The following is a 21,051-nucleotide window of genomic DNA, read 5'->3' on the forward strand; positions in this document are numbered from 1 at the left end:
GCACAAAGAATTTGAAGCATAAGGTAGATCACAAGCTTTTTGGAAGAATATGAATGACTTGCTCTAACTTGGTTTTTCTCTTTTTCTCCTCTTTTTCTTCATCCCATTTGATTCTTAATCAAAAAATCTTTTTCTTAACTATTTTCTTGCTTAAAATGTGTTGGAGAAATCCCTTTTATACTTGGAAAAAGTTTATAGCTATTAGGGATGATTTGGTGGAGAAATAAGTCATTTTTCTTGTCTTTTTCGTGTCTAACGACTACTTTTGGAGTCTAAGAATCTATTCTTTTTCTTGAGATGTTGATTCTTCTTTGGTCTAGATCTTTCTACTTTCAAAGAATCGATTCTTTATTCTCGAAAAGTCATTTTTTTTGTCTTGAGAATCGATTCTTTCCTTTCCAAATATCAGTTTTCTGGCTTCAAGAATCAACATTTACTTTTCCAAGAATTGATTCTTTGTGCACCCAGACTTGTAAGAATTGACTTCTTGACTATTAGAATCGATTCTTGAGCTTTTAAAAGCTTTTTTAAGTATTCCATCTTGCAAGAATTGATGTTTCCTTCTCAACAATTGATTCCTCTTACTTGAACTTGAGATTCGAAGTGTATAAAAGTATTCCCTTTCACAGAACAACTTCAATTGCAAATTCAAATGTTAATCAAGTAAAGAAACATGAAAGCACATCAAAACATTCAAGAATAACTCAAGTTATTCAAGGATCACTTAAACAAGAAATTTTGATCATTTTTGTCATGTCAAAGACTTTAATAATTTTCAAGCTATTAAAGTTAACAATCCCCCCTTTTTAATATGACAAATCTTTGAGCAAAATTTGCTTGTGAAGTACCCCCCTAAATAGTTGCAGAGTTTAAAACTTTGAAGATGAAAATATTCCTTTTTGAAAATGCATAATTTCTCAATGTCTCTCTTCTTTTTTGTTATATTAGAAAGGAAGATAGACATACAATAAACACAATTTGCAAAGCATGATAAGCATAATAAGGAATATATCAATTTGTTAGAAGAAGATATTCAATAAGCACATTTATTAACCTCAAACCGATAATCAAAGCTATTACCAATTGATAGATATAAAATCTTCCCTTTTCTAAAAGCAAGTAAGCATTAAATTAGTTGTGAGGGATATAATCTTTTTCAAGTTCATTTCATGAATTAGTAAGGCAAAAATAGAACCTCCCCCTATCATTAAGCATTCTAAGTATATTAACTTTAAAGTTCAAGCACATATAAGAGAAATGTAATCAATTTAAAGCTCAAGTGAAAAAGAGACAATATGAAGCTTGATGTAAATTTAAAGTTAGATGCCAATTGAGAATGCCTAAAACTTGATATCAATGATTAGAAGGGAACTTGATATCAGTTGTGTATTTCAACACTTAAGCATAGGTGAGAGACATTAAAGCACATTTGGTGTTAGAAAGATATTACCATTAAGAAAGAGCACCAGTTTGTTGAATTTTCACCACAACTTGCTGTTGAAGATACCAAGTTATAATGACATTGAGCTTGATAAGCTCCCCCTTAATAAATCATAAGCTCAACACAAATTGTTAGGAAAGTTCCTAAACATGTCCAAGGCATCATTAGTTATCAAGTATAATTCCTAATCATTTCAAACATTAGTAAACATTCTTCAATTTTCATCACAAATAATCATTAAACATCATCAAACACTATTAACCAAGCAATTTCAAAAGAATTCTCCAAGTCATATAAGAATGATAATTCAAGGAGAATTTTCACAATAAGAGCATATTATCAAATATCAAAGAAATATGATCATCAAGTATTTTTAGCAAGCATTCTTCCAAAGCAAGCATTTCAAGAAATATTCTCCAAATAATGTATAAAACTATCAATTCAAGGAGAATGTTCACATCAAGAAAAATATCATTATCAATGAAGTATTATCAAAGCATTTAACACTTGTTGCAATCATGTAAGAAAAAATTATGATCAAGCAAGCACAAGCATGATTACAAAAAAAATAAAAATAGTTATCTTCACAAATAATGATTTCAATATATTCCATGAAGTGCAAGCATGATTTTACTCTTCCTCAAAATATATAGACATATACCCATTAGAAGGTATGCAACCAATGAAGTTCAAGGTACGTGTTAGTTATCAATAATTCATGATTCATGAGTAATGCAAATTGTTATGAAATATAGGAAATAAGGCACTCAACTCATGAATATCTTCAAGGTGAACATCCAAGTATCAATGAATATATATCAATTGTCAAGATTCAAGAAATAAGATTCAATTGTTAACCTATAGGCTCAAGTTGGATGCACACAAAGTCTTTAGATCATGTAACCATTTAAGCTCATGGAAGACATAGTCAACATTCAAATGCATATTTAAAAGATATTTCAACTATGTCAACACTCAATATAATTCATGATCAAACTTGACAATCAAATTCCTATTCAAATGCATAGCTCAAGACAAGTTGTTGATTTTGATTGATAGGGTCAAGTGAGATTGAATGTCATGTAAGCATGTGACTTGACCAAAAGAATAGTTGAACCAAAAATATTTTTCATGAAGTTTAATGGATTCATCCTAATCAAAATTATGAGCCTAAGGAATCAATTTTAAAACAATCTGTTAAGCACAATCATGAAGTCTATTTCAAGAATTGGTTCTAGACTAAGCACTTGAATATTTCAATTCTCAAGAAATGATAATTCAATGTAGGCACATGAGAAGTAATAATTCAAGCATAATAAGCATTAAGCTTTAACATTCTCAACATTTTTTAGCATATGGACAAAAAAAACTGCTCTTGAAGTCATTCAAACATTCAATTGTAACAAGAACATGTCATGACAGTATTTTCAACATAAGGTACATTTGTTCAAATTTTATATCATTAAAATCATTGTCACTTCAAGAATGTCAAGCATTGGAAGAATGCTTCTTCATTTGCTTAAAAAATGTCATCAATGTCAAATTATAATACTCAAGATCATGCTTAAGAAAAATACTTTTAATCAATTTCACAAAGTATGAGAAAATCACCAATGAATAAGGAATTTATATGCATGTATTAAAAACAATTTGTTCAACCAAGCTATGTCATCAAATCAAGAATAAATCAAATTTAATCAAACAAAATCAAGAAAATTTTACAAGAAAATCATTTAACAAAGATTTAATTTTTCTTTTCAAAAATCTTGCATTTAAGACTACAAGATTTGAGTTAGAGGTGCTTTGTGCAAAATCATGAGCTCAAAGTCATTTAATTCCATTCAATTATACTCTAAACGATTTACGAAATGTGTCATAAGCATAATGAATCATGTTCAAGCATGCCAAGGGTTATTTTCAATTATTTATCAATTATGTATAAAAAATGCCTTTATGATCATTCAAGCTTACAAGCAATCATGCACATAAAAAAAGAACAAGTTAAAAAGTATTCTTATCATGTTGTAAAACTTTGTTCAATTCATAACTCACTATAAGCTCTAGGATGGCAACCATTTTTCTCATGTAAGTTCATTTTGCTTTAAGAAACATCAATTCAAGTAGTTTAGACAGACTTTTATGGTCCGTATAGATATCACAAGCCTCATCATACAAATAATGCCTCCATATCTTTAAGCGAAGACTATGGTATCCATCTCCAAATCATGGGTGGGGTAATTTTGCTCGTGTTTCTTGAGTTGTCTGGACGCGTACATAATCACATTTTTGTGTTGAATTAACACACATCCAAGTCCTACTTGTGATGCACCGTAATAAACCGTGTAACCCTCTATACCACATAGTAAACTCAATATTAAAGCTATGGTAAGACAAATGTTAAGCCTCTCAAAGCTCTCCTCACATGAATTTGACCATATGAACTTAACACTCTTTTACGTTAACTTAGTCATAGGAGCAGTGATCCTAGAAAAGTTCTTAACAAACCTGTAGTAGTAGTAGATCAATGCTAAGAAACTACGGATCTCTGTTAAGGATGTCGACATCAGCCACTTCTCACTTCTTTAGGTCCATTTTCACACAATCCTTAGACACTGTGTGACCTAAGAAGCTTACATTATTGAGCCAAAACTCTCACTTGGAGAACTTGGCATACAACTCATGCTCCCATAAAGTCTATCTATAGCATAATCCTTAAGTGTTGCTTGTGCTCCTCTTAACTCCTTGATTATACCAAAATGTCATCAATGAATTATCACAAACTTATCCAAGTATGGTGTAAGCGCCTTGTGTTGTTAATTTAGTACACGCAAGTATATGTATCGAACAAGTAATATGGACAGTATATCCATAATCATATCCCAGAAGGATTTGCTCTTAATTGTTCACTAAGTACTAAAATTATGACAAACAAATCTTATTAAAGTAACTCGATTTTGTAGACAATTAATTAAAACTAAATTTAATCAGAAAACTATACTAGTGAACGAAAACTAAAAATCCACTAAAGAAAAGCAATAAATTAAAACCTAGGATTATGAGTTCATTCAACACTTCATCTGACATTTATTTCTCTCAATATATACAATCATGGGTCGTTTTACTAACCTAGAATCCAAAACTATGCACAAGTCTCCATCAAGATTCTTGCACAAATACCTAATTTAATTAGGTGACTATATATCTATAGTAATCAATTAAATAAAGTTTATTAAGCTAGTGTTCTAAATTGGTTATGAATGGCATTTAGGCGTATGTCTACCATAATTATGAATCAAATCACCTTAGTGACATGAACATATACCATTCAAACCTTAGTTTAATCTAAAATTACTCTGTTGAGTCTCATCCAGATTAACAAATCATTCAATTGTTGGCCACACAATCGAAAGCATTATGAATACATTTGAATAAACAAAACCATATCCACTCATGGCAAATAAAAGAGAAACAAATAGTCAAATTATATGTTGAAATCCACCACAATCCTAGAAAAAATAGTTTAGCTCATAATATCTAATAAGAACATTGTAAAAAAAAATTAGCTATTAATCCATGTCAAAGAAATTAAGAGAAACACAAAAGTAGAGAAAGAAAGATAATAGTTAAAGATTTTCGATCTTAATTCTCTCTCAAATTCTCTTGCTTTCTTACTTCATTTTTGGCTCTTTTTCTCCAGAATAATGGCTTACCATCCTCCTTTGAAAACCTATGAGAAAGTTCTTTTAAATTGGCTCCAAAATTCCTAATTTCCAAATTCTCATCAAAAGTTTATTTTTGGAATCTCATCTGGCGTCATGGCCCTACCTTCCTTGCCGTTACGACACCATGCTTACAGGCTCTATTATGGCATGCATCAAGCTTGTGGTGCCACGACACTACTCTCTTTAGCACCATGACCTTCCACTATTAGGTCCAAGTATAGGTTATTTCCCATCCATCAACACCGCGGCCTCATTCTTCCAACACTGTGCACTCTGTTCTCTGGATTTTTTATGATGCACTGGTGCATCACGATGCTTCATCCTTGAGCAACTCAATGTCGTGACCCTCATTCCCATGTGCTGCCTTATATAGAATTATAGTAGTCTAGCCTTTTACAATGCAATTTTCACCTTGATCTGTTCCAAATTGGGTGAAATAGTAAATGTGAATGTTATAGTCTTGTCTCTTAACTTTATAATGGCTCAAGAATCATGTCAATAAAGCGTTTGTAGCTCATGTTATCCTTGAAATACTGTAGCATACATGAATGAAGCTATCACCATACTTGCACGAATTTCATACACAAGCAATACGATAAATCAACAATAACTAAACTTAAAATACCTTAAAGTAAAATGACATAAAACGACACTAAAATACTTTAAACTAACTAATCAACATGTATTGAACTAACTTAAGCAAAATGACTAAAATACTTTAAATTTTGAAAATAAAATCTCTAGACTTAGACACTTAAGCCCCCAATATGTGATAAAATAACTTTATATCATAGAGTTATCATTCATCATGTCCATAAAACTAGCAAGGGAATTTGTCAATCCAAATGACATAACCAAAAGCTCGTAATGTCCATACCTCATGTAAAAAGCAATCTTGGGTATGTCTCCACCTCTAATCCTCAACTAGTGGCACCTTGATCGTAGATCAATCTTAGAGAAACACTTGGCTCCTTGCAACCAATTAAACAAGCCATTTATACATGGGAAAAGATACTAGTTCTTGATGGTCACTTTGTTCAATTGCCTATAGTTGATACAAAGTCTCGTTAAACTGTCCATCTTATTCACGAATAATACTGGTGCAACCCATGGTGAGACACTAGGTCGAATGAAACTTTTGTATAACAAATCCTCTAACTGGTTCTTAAGCTCTTTAAGCTCTATTAGTGCCATCCGATAAAGTGGTATAGATATCGAGTTGGTGTTTTGCACCAAGTCTATACAAAACTCTATTTCCCTCTTTAGAGGTAATCTTGGTAATTCATCCAGAAATACATCAACATAATCTCCCACAATTGGTACATATGCCACATTACCCACTTCCATGTGGGTATCCAAAACCATTGCCAAAAAACTTTGGCATCCATGTCTCATTAAATGACTAGCAGTCATGACCGAAATAACACTACTCCATGCCATGCTACTCTCTCCTTGAATATAAAAGGATGACTCTTTAGGGTAGTCAAACCTAACTATCTTATGGTGACAATCCACACTAGCATAGTTAGGATTTAAGTAATCCATCCCAAGGATCACTTTGAACTTTATCATGTTGAGTGATACTAGATTAACTTGTGTGTCTCTTCCTTTAACTTGGACTACACAAACTTTATACTCATGTCTTGCCTCAAACACCTCTCTCAAGGGCATGATAACTATCAAATCCTTTTCTTATTTTCTCCAACAATGAATCCATATCCAAGATTCCCATTTATACAAGCTTATAATATATCAATGGCCTTGCCATATTCCAAGTCATATATTGAGCCTTTACATTACATTAGGCTCTCGTAAAGGGACTCGACTCATCAGTCCAAGGTAGTTATTCAAAATCATCTACTTTGCACAAATTTCCCATGCCTTCATCACAAGGTATCTACCTAATCATACATCAAGTAGGCACATTTTAGTCCTTTATCAACTAACCAAGTCTTTCAACTTTCCATAATTTTTAAACACTTACCTTTCCGTCGAGGAAATGTGTACATATATCCTTGGAATCAACAATATAATTCTAATACCTTATGTATCTAAGGTATTATCAATCTATTATACATATATCTCATATACAAATCAATATTGGTTTGCGTGAATCCACTGTCACGACCCAATTTCTCGGGCCATGACCGGTGCATGAGCTCAATGAGCATAGCTCACTAAGCCCAAGACAACCTATCCATTTACCTTTGCTTAACAAATTTATCATATCATGCATACACACACACACCTTTTCTCGGGTGTGAACATAGCCAAAACACAATGGCATTATCGATAATAAAATACATGCACTATACCAGTCATGTATTTAGCAATTTACATTGCATACACATATTCACATTGTTAGATTGTATTCACAATACAAAAGGACCCATGACTTCCAGCGGAGACGTTTACAATAAAAGGGATTATTATTGAATGCCAGACACATACCTAGGAGATGCACTACGGGGACTCCTCGATCTAGGGTCCAACAGTCACTTGATCTGAAAACATAAATTTTTAAAAAACGTGAGTACAATACTCAGTGAGTGAATGTTAGAAGGGAACAAGCATACCATAAGGAATGTTTATCGAAATCATGATGCATTCATTTTTTCAAAACCATGCAATTGTTTTAGCTCATTTAAACCCTTCATGTAAACCCCACATGAGTAAATCACTTTACAAAAATCCATACTCAACTATGGTACCAAAGAAATGGGAAATATGGCAAAAACCCACAAGTTAGCAAAATGGACAGAAAGTTTCTCGCTACAGTGAAACAGAGCAACAAGAGAAACGTTTCCCTTCACTCAACAAAAAGGCCATCCTACTAAACCAACAAAATCAACATAAAACTCATGAAAATTCCCAAAGTGTAATGTATCAAATTTCACATATATGTCAACCATTTATCACATTCATGAGCTTTCATTTCATAAGTCTAGATATGCATAATTTGATAGACAAACATCAATATCATCATAATCACACCCGGCTCATGTACATCCCCCCACATCGTGCACATAGCCGGCACCATCGTGTGCATCCCCCCACATCGTGCACAATCAGTGCCATCGTGTACATCCCCCCACATCGTGCACACGGGCACTATCATCATCTATCTCACGCTACCATCATCATCAGCATGTGCATCCCCCCACATCGTACACACACATGGTTACAGTCATTATACACAATATCATTCATCATGCACAACACACACACACACACACACACACACACATATATATATATATATATAGCAATCACATATCACAACATCAAACCATTTAACAAAAGCTTGTTCCCAAGGTACATTTTCTAAGACAAGTTGGATAGAATCTTTCATATTCCCCAAAACAAGTTTGAAATGTAAGTCCACTCACCGATATCGAAAATCCAGATTCTGGGTGCACTCAGACTAATAGTCCTCAAGCGCAATTCCTTTGCCTTTTCCAGACGTCTCACTACCTTGACAAATAACAAAGTCAAGGAATTTACTATATTGTCCCTAAATTGATATAAACTAATTTAAATCACTAATGCTTGATATGTAAATGCAAAAATACGTCTGATTACCGCTTAATTACGGTATCGATTAAATTCGATCGATCACCCGATTAATTAGCGATTGTGTCCAAATCACCTCCAAACTAATCCATTTCTCCTCTAATACCTTAATTCACCACATACCATTTAAATAAAGCGATATTCAGCATTAGAACCCTCACAGTTCCTTATAGAAAAATTCGGTCATTTGGTGCACTAGCATTGAATTTTTTTCTACATAACCATTTCACCTTAATTCATCTTTTTCCAAGCCATTTTCCTTGAAATAAAAGCAATCCCCCATTGATATTCAGCCCTCATGGTTCGACCAACAAGGAACCCTAGAGAAATTGAATATTTCTTTTGTGTTTTTGTTCATTACCATGCTTAACTATCCCTAAACATTAACATAGTCTAAAATCAAATTATTCCAACAACAATTCCTCTTCCATACCCATTTTTTAGAATTGAATTCATCATGAGAACTCAATATTCAACCATGGAAATCAAGAACAAAAGCATGGGTAAGCTAGGTATCAAGGATAATTAAAGAAATTCTAACTTACCTAGCTTGTTTCTTTGATTTCTTCACTTTTTCTTTGAATTTTCACCTAGGTTTTCTTGTTTTTCCCTTTGTTCTTCCTTTGTTCTTGTTGCTGGTTGCCTAGGCCAAATATGGTGAGAGAATTGGGGATTTAATGGGCTGATTTCTATAGAAAATAATAAAATAATCAAGCATGCCACGTGTCACATGCTTATTGGCCCAATTTTTTAACTTTTTGACTTTTTCTTCTTAATTTTCCACCACAAATATTTTGGTATTTATCCAATCCTACCACAATTAAAATCCCTTGGTCTTGACAAGTGCTGGAGAGAAAAATTTACCGATTTGCCCCCAAGACGAAAAAATTATGATTTTGCCCCTATACTCCGAAATGTACCAGAATCACATTATTTCTACTTTTCAACCTCAAATAACACTAATATTGATCAATATTAACCAAATGGGGCAAAAATCATTTTATAAAAATTTTCATTTAGTCCTCTAGTGGCAAAATTACCATTTTACCCTTGTGCTCCAAAAATACTGAGAATCACAATTTTTCACTGCTAAACATCATTTTATACTCTAATAATCATAATTATATTTCATATAATTATTCTTGGTCAAATGTGATCAAATCTTGGCTAAAAATCTCCATTTTATCATTAAATGGTAAAATGACCGTTTTGTCTCTAATCGGTCAATTTTTCTGATGGACTTCAAACTGGACCTTGAACTCTGAATTACTATTCTAAGCCATTCTGTGTGTTTCAAAATTTTCAATTTTCTCTTAGAATTTCTATTTGAACTAGTTCAAGGCTTGATTTAACTTAGTTGTATCACTCGGTACAATACCGCCTTTTAATCGAGCTTGACAAGGTCTCACATTCTCCCCCACTAATAAAAATTCGGTCCCCGAATTTAAATTCAATGTAGAGTGGCTTACCTTTACATATCGAAGAGGTGTGGATGCTTTGTCCGCATCTCATCCTCAGTTTCCCACGTCACCTCCTTTAAATCCTGATACCAACATTGTCACTAGGGGTGGCTCCACCCTTCAAGACAACCCTTTCTCCTTTCCGCGACGAGCAACAAAGGGTACCTATCAGAGCACTTGGCAAGCAGTATCACTCAGCCTCGTTGCCAAGCTCCTGAACGTACCACATAGGTTACCATATGCGCCTCCTCCAATATCTCTCTCCTCAATTCATCATTATCCGGCACATAAAGTCTATTTCCATACCTCAACATTTCATTTGTGCCTTTGGTAAACATCTTTTCTTTCTTTCCATAAAGATCCTCCAACTGATCCTTAAGCTCCTTAAAGTGTCTAACACCACTAAATTCACTAAGGTATTTTTATCCTTGATTCGAGCTACGTAGGATTTATTTTCTTATTCAGTCACAAATACCTCTTTTAAAGGAGTAGGTACCATCAAGTATTCTTCTCTCTTAACACGATTTTTACTCAATCGATGTGCAAAACATGTAGAAATAAGCAGATAGGTTAAACCAGGCTCAAGCAACACTCAAGCATTCATATCACAGATAGGAAAAATACCTGAGACCACTGCATTTGAGGTCTGGGCCTCTTGGGGAGTTAAAGCATACACCATCGCTTGGGTCGCTCCCAATAAGCTCTAACGTCCAGACCCAAATGGTCGACCCTGAGAGGAAGCACCAACACCTCTATCTCTCATCTCGTTAACCTCTTAACCAATTGAAATAGTTACCAAAAGAGCAGACAAAGCTGGTTGATTAGGACTGCGAACAGAACCTTGCGATTGTTGAGCCATCGGACAGTTCCTCACCCTATGTCCAAGCTGGCCACAACTAAAACAAGTTTTCATGGGAAAATAGCATCGTCCTCTGTGTCGTCTTCCACAATTATCACAGGGAGGAATAGCCTGACTAATTTGCCTTGAGTCTTGTTGTTGCCTCTTTCCACTAAAAGCTTCCTGCCCTAACTGAACACTGGTACTCATCACGTTACTCCCTTGTTTGGGTAACCTTAATTTCCCCATGTGGGCCTTGACGGCTAGAAAATGAAATCCCACTACTAAAGTCTCTGCGACCCTGATAACCCTCGGGAGGTTAGCGATCTGTCTGGCCGTGGGAACTAGAGGACTCTTGCTCCACATGTCTCCCCTCTACTATTTTCTGTATATGCTCCATACGGGCTGCCATCATTTTTACAACCCGATTGACTCCCTGCAGACCCACTGCCAAGTCCTCAACAATAATGCCTCTTGCCAATGGCCTAACAGTCTCACCTAAGGGTTGTCCCTCATCTCTCCTATTCACAGGCGTACTTGCTCTCACCAGCCTAGCGACCATGCCACGTGTACCTCGCCCCCTATGGGTGGGTGCCCGTGACCTATTAGTCATCTCAGTAGGGGCATCTTGCTCCCCCACTTGTCTTAAGGTGGCCCGTGTCTTAGGTGGCATTCTTACCTAGACAAGAGCAAACACTTGTCATTAACTACAGTTAAAGAGATAAGGTGGTTTCTAAGATTGGAAATTTATGTGGTTCCTCAATTATGAAATGTGTCGCGACTCACAGTTCATAATTAAAAATCCCACATAAAAACCCGACTCTCCGCTGGACCTTACTATAACACCTTAGGACCTAAACAACTTATGGTTCTGATACCAAGTTTGTCACGACCCAATTTCCCGGGCCATGACCAGCGCATGAGCTCAATGAGCATAGCTCACTAAGCCCAAGCAAGCCCATCCATTTACCTTGCTTAACAAATTTATCATATCATGCATACACACACACCTTTTCTCGAGTGTGAATATAGCCAAAACACAATGGCATTATCGATAATAATATACATGCACTATACCAGTCATGTATTTAGCAATTTACATTGCATACACATATTCACATTGTTAGATTGTATTCACAATACAAAATGACCCATGACTTTCAGCGGAGACATTTACAATAAAAAGGATTACTATCGAATGTCAAACACATACCTAGGAGATGCACTACGGGGACTTCTCGATCTAGGGTCCAACAGTCACCTGATCTGAAAACATAAATTTTTAAAAAACGTGAGTACAATACTCAGTGAGTGAATGTTAGAAGGGAACAAGCATACCATAAGGAATCTTTATCGAAATTATGATGCATTCATTTTCTCAAAACCATGCAATTGTTTTAACTCATTTAAACCTCTCATGTAAACCCCACATGAGTAAATCACTTTACAAAAATCCATACTCAACTATGGTACCAAAGAAATGGGAAATATGGCAAAAACCCACAAGTTAGCAAAATAGACAGAAAGTTTCTCGTTGCAGCGAAACAGAGCAACAAGAGAAAAGTTTCCCTTCACTCAACAAACATGCCATCCTACTAAACCAACAAAATCAACATAAAACTCATGAAAATTCTCAAAGTGCACTGTATCAAATTTCACATATATGTCAACCATATATCACATTCATGGGCTTTCATTTCATAAGTCTAGATATGCATAATTTGATAGAAAAACATCAATATCATCATAATCACACCCGGCTCATGTACATCCCCCCACATCGTGCACATAGCCGGCACCATCGTGTGCATCCCCCCACATAGTGCACAATCAGTGCCATCGTGTACATCCCCCCACATCGTGCACATGGGCACTATCATCATCCATCTCTTATGCCACCATCATCACCGGCATGTGCATCCCCCCATATCGTGCACACACACGGTTACAATCATTATACACAATATCATTCATCATGCATAACACACACATATATATATCATCATATTGCAATAATGCATGAATCCATAGCAATCACATATCACAACATCAAACCATTTAACAAAAACTTGTTCCCAAGGTACATTTTCTAAGACAAGTTGGATAGAATCTTTCATATTCCTCAAAACAAGTTTGAAATGCAAGTCCACTCACCAATATCGAAAATTCGGATTCCGGGTGCACTCGAACTAATAGTCCTCAAGCGCAATTCCTTTGCCTTTTTCGGATGTCTCACTACCTTGACAAATAACAAAGTCAAAGAATTTACTATATTGTCCCTAAATTGATATAAACTAATTTAAATTACTAATGCTTGATATGTAAATGCAAAAATACGTCCGATTACCGCTTAATCGCGGTATCGATTAAATTCGACCGATCACCCGATGAATTGACGATTGTGTCCAAATCACCTCAAAACTAATCCATTTCTCCTCTAATACCTTAATTTACCACATACTATTTAAATCAAGCCAAATTCAGCATTAGAACTCTCACAGTTCCTTATAGAAAAATTTGGTCATTTGGTGCACTAGCATCGAAATTTTTTCTACATAACCGTTTCACCTTAATTCATCTTTTTCCAAGCCATTTTCCTGGAAATAAAAACAATCCCCCATTGATATTCAGCCCTCATGGTTCGACCAACAAGGAACCCTAGAGAAATTGAATATTTCTTTTGTATTTTTGTTCATAACCATGCTTAACTATCCCTAAACACTAACATAGTCTAAAATCAAATTATTCCACCAACAATTCCTCTTCCATACCCATTTTTCAGAATTGAATTCATCATGATAACTCAATATTCAACCATGGAAATCAAGAAAAAAAGCATGGATAAGCTAGGTATCAAGGAGAATTAAAGAAATTTTAACTTACCTAGCTTATTTCCTTGATTTCTTCACTTTTTCTTTGAATTTTCACCTAGGTTTTCTTGTTTTTCCCTTTGTTCTTCCTTTGTTCTTGTTGCTGGTTGCCTAGGCCGAATATGGTGAGAGAAATGGGGATTTAATGGGCTGATTTCTATAGAAAATAATAAAATAATCAAGCATGCCACGTGTCACATGCTTATTGGCCCAATTTTTTAACTTTTTGACTTTTTCTTCTTAATTTTCCACCACAAATATTCTGGTATTTATCCAATCCTACCACAATTAAAATCCCTTGGTCTTGACAAGTGCTGGGGTAAAACATTTATCGATTTGCCCCCGAGGTGAAAAAATTACGATTTTACCCCTATACTCTGAAATGTACTGAAATCACATTATTTCTACTTTTCAACCTCAAATAACACTAATATTTTTCAATATTAACCAAATGGGGCAAAATTTTGTTTTATAAAAATTCTCGTTTAGTCCTCTAGTGGCAAAATTACCATTTTACCCTTGTACTCCAAAAATATCGAGAATCATAATTTTTCACTGCTAAACATCATTTTATACTCCAATAATCATAATTATATTTCATATAATTATTCTTGGTCAAATGTGATCAAATCTTGGCTAAAAATCTCCATTTTATCATCAAATGGTAAAATGACCGTTTTGTCCCTAATCGGTTAATTTTTCTGATGGACTCCAAACTCGACCTTGAACTCCGAATCACTATTCTAAGTCATTCTGTGAGTTTCAAAATTTTCAATTTCCTCTTAGAATTTCTATTTGAACTAGTTCAAGGCTCGATTTAACTTGGTTGTACCACTCGGTACAATACCGTCTTTTAATCGAGCTTGACAAGGTCTCACATTCTCCCCCACTAATAAAAATTCGGTCCTCGAATTTAAATTCAATGTAGAGTGGCTTACCTTTACATATCGAAGAGGTGTGGATGCTTTGTCCGCATCTTATCCTCAACTTCCCACGTCACCTCCTTTAAATCTTGATACCAACATTGTCACTAGGGGTGGCTTCACCCTTCAGTCCAGCCCTTTCTCCCTTCCGCGACGAGTAACAAAGGGTACCTATCAGAACACTTGGCAAGCAGTATCACTCAACCCCGTTGCCAAGCTCCTAAATGTACCACATAAGCATGCATCTTTACATAAATCCTATATTTCTCCTTTATTTGAAAATGAGATAGTTGTAAATCTAACAATCTTTATTCATATCAAATGTCACATTTCATAAACTCATTTATAAAGAAAAAGACTTAACACATATAAAATCATAAGCATGAAAACCAAGGAGGTTATATGTTATCAAGCATTAGTTCCCTTGCAAGGGTTGATAACATTATTTCAATCTTGCTTTTTGGTGTGTAAAGGTTCATACTAAAATCATATAGGACCTAATCTAGGATCTACGATATAGCACTTTCCATTCATAATAAGTGAATAGTCATCCCCAAAATCCAATTCAATTAAACACAACATCACACGCATATAATATATAAACAATGCATTATCTCACAATTAACTAAAATTCCCTATCACTAATATAACTGTTCTTGCAAGAACATTAATATCATAGTCTAAGGTTTCTCATATCCATCTCGTATACCATGTCAATCACTATGCCTCAATGGACTGAGACCCTTCGGCGTCACCCCGTATACCATCCCTAGCATCGTTTTGATGGACTAAGGCCCTTCAGCTCCAGCCCATTTACCATCCCCTCATCATGCATGATAAGCTATGGGCCTTTCATTTTCGCCTATGTACACCAACCTCTTCGCACATCATTTACTCAATAGTACAACCATTCAATATTTTAAATATAACATTCACATGTTAACTATAGCGAATTAACCATACACAATCACAAGTATCCACAAATCAATGGGCAACATCATGCACAATCAATAAGGCCGATACACATATGGGCTGTTATTGTCAATATTTCCATATCAATAACAATTAAGGGATATCATTTCTCCATACATATAATTTGATGTTAATAAGTCATTTCACCTCTACCATATCATAGAAGGATATTTTGAAGAGAAATCATTTCAAAGGACTTGTCTCCCTTGTTCAAAACTACTACATAGTAATATATTTACTTCCATAATAAATTGGAAACTTCTTCCAAAATATTTCAATAGGTATTCAAAACCAAGAATTTACCAAAGTCATTTTAAACATGCAATGGCAAATAATTAATCAAAATATGCTCACTTTAAGTATCCAAACTACCTAAAAAGGTGTATCCACTCACTTTGACAAGAAGCGTATCCTTTTCCTAAGCTTCAAGTCACCAAAATCTTGTTCGCCAATGGTCTCAAGCTCTAACAATCACCTAATAACATGAATCCTAACATAAGTTCCTAGTTTCTAGCAAAAATCCATTTTCGCAACAAGTAGATTTATTTAAAAATTCTTCCTTTAATTGTCAATAAATTTCCATACTTCAAACCCAATCCATAAATGAATAACCTTAACTTTCCTTGCCTTCACACCCTCCTTGAAGAACAAAACCCCAAAAATCTATAGATCAAAAATGGATTGAAATGAGATGAAATTAAAAAATCCTAGTGTTACGTCATATCCATGAGATTTAAACTCAAAAATGCCAAATCTTACCTTTGATTTGAGTTGGAAGGTTGAATCTTTGTGTAATGGGGTGTTGGAGGGTTGGGAGAGAGTTTGGATGGTGTTGGGGATGAGTTGGAGGTTGGAAAAGTGTAAAATGAATTTTAGGGCTCAAGTTGGGTTTTATATATTTTTTTCCACACCGGAGCCTAAGAATCGACTTCTTGATCCCCAAGAATCAATTATTGGAATCCTAGACTCACAATAACCAACTTCTTGATTTCCAAGAACCAATTTTTCTAGTCTAAAAACTTTTCTGACGTGTAAAAACCAATTTTCTTAATTTCTCGAAATCGATTCTTTTAATCCAGATGTTATTCTAACTTGCAAGAATCGATCTTCCCTTACTTGAGGTCCATTCTTAACACTTCCAATAGATATCTAAGGTTCATAAACACCTTATAATCGACCTCTCTTGCCCTAGAACTAATCCTTTAAGCTTTGATTTGTAGAAATTGCCTTTCTTTGGCCATAATTTCATATCATACTCTTATCCAATCATATTACATCAACTATAGCATCATTTGAGAAAGAATTTCACACCAATATAGTTGGGAAAACTCATCCATCATCCGACATTGTATGGAATCATAACTCATTCACATAATCGATGAGCTATTATATTAAAGCCTAATAAATATCTTTGGTTTCCTTTTTCATTCATTCTTGCAACCATTATTTTCCCATGAATGTAGCTCAATAATATGGAGAGATTGAACATCAAATGACAAGAAACTTTCATTGATAATCATCACCAATGTATAATCCATAAAGTTCAAATTTTTATCAATTTGTCATAAGAAAAAAAATTGGGGTTTCACAATCACCAAACTTCAAATTCCAAAAAGCATGTGCCAATGTATCAAGACCTACCTTCAAAGTATCGTGACATCCTTCATCCTAAAAATGCCAAGGATAGGTAAGGTATCAAGACATGAAAAAGAAGTATCAAGACATCCACACCAGACTTAAAATTCCAGAGAACAACATCAAATGTATCGAGACATCATCTCAGAAGTCCAAAATTCCAAAGAGCAAGTCCAAATGTATCAAAACCTGTCTTCAAAGTATCGAGATTTCCCCTCCAACTTTTATTTCCAAAGAGCAAGTCCAGATGTATCGAGACATCATCACCAAACTTCAAATTCCATAGAGCATGTGCCAATGTATCAAGACTTACTTTCAAAGTATCAAAACATCCTTCATTTTGAAAGTGCCAAGGATAAGCAAGGTATTAAGGCATCCACTCTAGACTTGAAATTCCATAGAGTAACATCAAATGTATCAAGACTTGGCTGGAATGTATCAAGACATCCTTCAATCTGAGAACGCCAAGGATGAACCAAGCATCAAGACATGCAAAAGAGGTATCGAGACCTTTATTGACGTAAGCAACAAGGTATCGAGACCTTAAGTTAGACAAGCTAGAAAAAGACATGTATAATAGCTACTTTTCGAAGCACAAATCCCCAAATGCTATTTTAGGACACTTACCTTTAAATAAAGGTCTGTGGCATGTTTTCCAAGGTAAAGAACACCAAAAGCAAGATTTTCAAGCTAGAGTGAAACCTCTAATTCAAGATTCCTCAAAAATCATTCTCAAAATCAAATTGTTCTTTCATTGAGTACTTGAGCTTTAAGCTTCCTTATTTTTCATAAGAGCCTTTATTCCTTCTTTGTAATCATTGTATTATTCAGCCTTTTAGAGGCATTTGAGCTTATCTTTTATTCTCTTTGTATTCCATTGTAAAGGTTTTATCTTAACATTGAAAAGATAATGTTGTTGAGTAGCTATGCCTTAACCAAGTGAAAAGGTTAAGGGGTTAAGTTTAAGCCTTGAAAAAATTGACTATGAGGGACATGTTCTGTCCTTGAAAAGCATTTTGAGATAATGGATTTTAAATTCCTTAGTGATATAAGGGAGAGGATGTCAGCAAAGGGGCTTAACTTCTATAAAAATCTGTGTACTTTCTTTTCTCTTTTAAATCGTTTTCATTGTTATTAGTTCTTCAAATTATTTATGAGATCCTTGAAAAAGAATTTATGCAACATTGGTTCACTATTTTAAAGAAGCTTTCACAATTTTGCTTCAAAACTACTCTACCCTTCAAGTTTGTAAAAATTTTTGAAAACCTTTAATTCACCATCTCTTGAAGTTATTCCTTTTGAGCTAACATTCTAACAATTGGTACTAAAGTTTTGGTATGAAGTTTGCAGGTTTAAACACCTTTGAGTAAATCCATTAAAGCTCAAAAGCCATGGTAGTACAACCCACAGCCATTCCAATAGGTGAAGGACAATCTATGGTAAGGCCCCTTCTCTATAATTGTTAAAACTATCCTTATTAGAAGATAATGATAAAAATGTTCATCCAAGCTAATGATATAGATGTATGGAATATTATTTTAGAAAGTCCTCATATTCCCACCAAAATTGTAAAATGAAGCATCGTTGTTAAGGTTAGGAGAGAATGGGATGACAAAGACAAGAAACTAGTCTAACTCAATGCCAAAGCCATACATACCCTCTATTATGCCTTAAGACTAGAAGAGTTTAATAAAGTTTCCATGTGTGAGAATGCAAAGGAAGTGTGGGACACCCTAAAGACTTTACATAAATGTACCAACCAAGTTAAGGAGTTAAAAACAAGATTACTCACCCTTGATTATGAGCTATTTAGGATGAACGATGAAGAAATCATAACACAAATGTATAATAGGTTTACCAACATTGTTGTAAGATTGAAAGTAATAGGGAAACACTTCCTAAATGCTTACTTAGTGAAAAAGCTCATTTACAGTATACCCAAGTCTTGAAAGCTTAAAATAATGGCCATTGAGGAGGCTAGAAATTTGAATGCCTTTAAATTAGATGAACTTGTAAGATACTTATGAAATGACCCATAAGCATGAATGTGAAAAAGATGAAAAAACAAAAGAAAATGGCAAGAAGAGAGGCATTGCTCTCAAAGCTATTCAAGAGGATGAGAAAATTAGTGTAGAAAATGATATTGAAGGGGATGACGAGGAAATAACCTTGATGACTAGGAAGTTCAATAAATACTTGAGAAACAAACAAGTGGGTAGAAGAAAAAGGCAATTTAAAAGAAATGTACGTAAATGAGACTCAAGAAGAGAAACACCAAAAAGAGAATCAAGCAAAAACCACATCATTTGGTATGCATGTAAGAAGCCTAGCCATACCAAATATGAATGTCCAAATGCCAAGAAGAGCTACCCAAAGAACCCTAAGACGCAGGCTATGGTAGCAACTTAGAGTGATAGTGATGAGTCATAAGATGAAGAGGAAAAAAAAGTTGCCAACCTTTACTTCATGGCCCTTAATGTCCCCAATGTATGTTCTACTGACATTGTTTTTTTTCATATGATTTAAATGATAGCTCGTACACATTTGATGAACTTCAAGATGCATATGATGACTTATCTTTTAAGTTTGAACTCATGTCTTTGAAATACAAAAAGATTTTTTCCAAACTCAAAGTTGAAAATGAATTTTTGATTAAGACAAAAATTGAGCTTAAGAAAAAAATCAAAAGTTTAAAGATTAAAAGAGATGATTTGAAGAAAAAGAATGAAAACTTGCTTGGTTCATTTTCAAAGTTTCATATGAGTCAACAAAAGCCAAATGACATGCTAGAGACTCAAAAAGCATTCTTTGACAAGGTAAGTCTAGGATATGATGGGACACAAAAAGAAACTCATCTTAAAAATTTCTTTGTCAAGGAAAATGAAAAAATTGGTGCATCCACCACATGTATTTTTGGTCATAAGATTAGTCATTCAATTTATTTTTGTCCATTGAGAGTTGTATCACGAAGGGGCAAAGTGATCAATAGTGTATGGATCCCAAAGGGAACCAAACCTACACATGGTAAGATTGTGAGATTGGAATGGGTTCCAAGAGGAACCAAGAGCACTAACACACATAGACCGAAGAAAGTTTAGGTACCAAAATAAAAAATTTGAATTTTATTTTTGTAGGATGAAAAGGATTGCTTGAAGTTAATAGCACAAGGAAAAGAACCATGGTACCTTGGTAGTGGTTGCTTAAGATATATGACTAGTACCAAGGAACACATTGTTGACTTAAAAGCAAAAGAAGAAGATGTGACCTTTAGAGACAACTCAAAAAGGCAAATAGAAAGAATTGGGACTGTTGGTAACAATTCTCAATCCAATATTGAAAATGTGTTGTTTGTTAAAGGTCTTAAACATAATTTCCTTAGTGTTAGTCAAATGTGTGATAAAGGTTTTAGAGTCATATTTGAAGCTTTACATTTCCAAGTAGTTGATATTAAGACAAATAAAATATTTTTTATTAGAAAAAGATTAGGAAATAGATATGTTGTTTATTTAAATGATTTATCTTCAAGTAATATATGTTTCATGGCTAAAAAGGATGAAACTAGTTGGTTATGGCATAAAAGACTAGGACATGCTAGCATACACATTTTTTCAAAACTA

This window comes from Theobroma cacao, chromosome 5, assembly GCF_053813885.1.
Source record: "Theobroma cacao isolate CCN51 chromosome 5, ASM5381388v1, whole genome shotgun sequence".
NCBI lineage: Eukaryota > Viridiplantae > Streptophyta > Magnoliopsida > Malvales > Malvaceae > Theobroma > Theobroma cacao.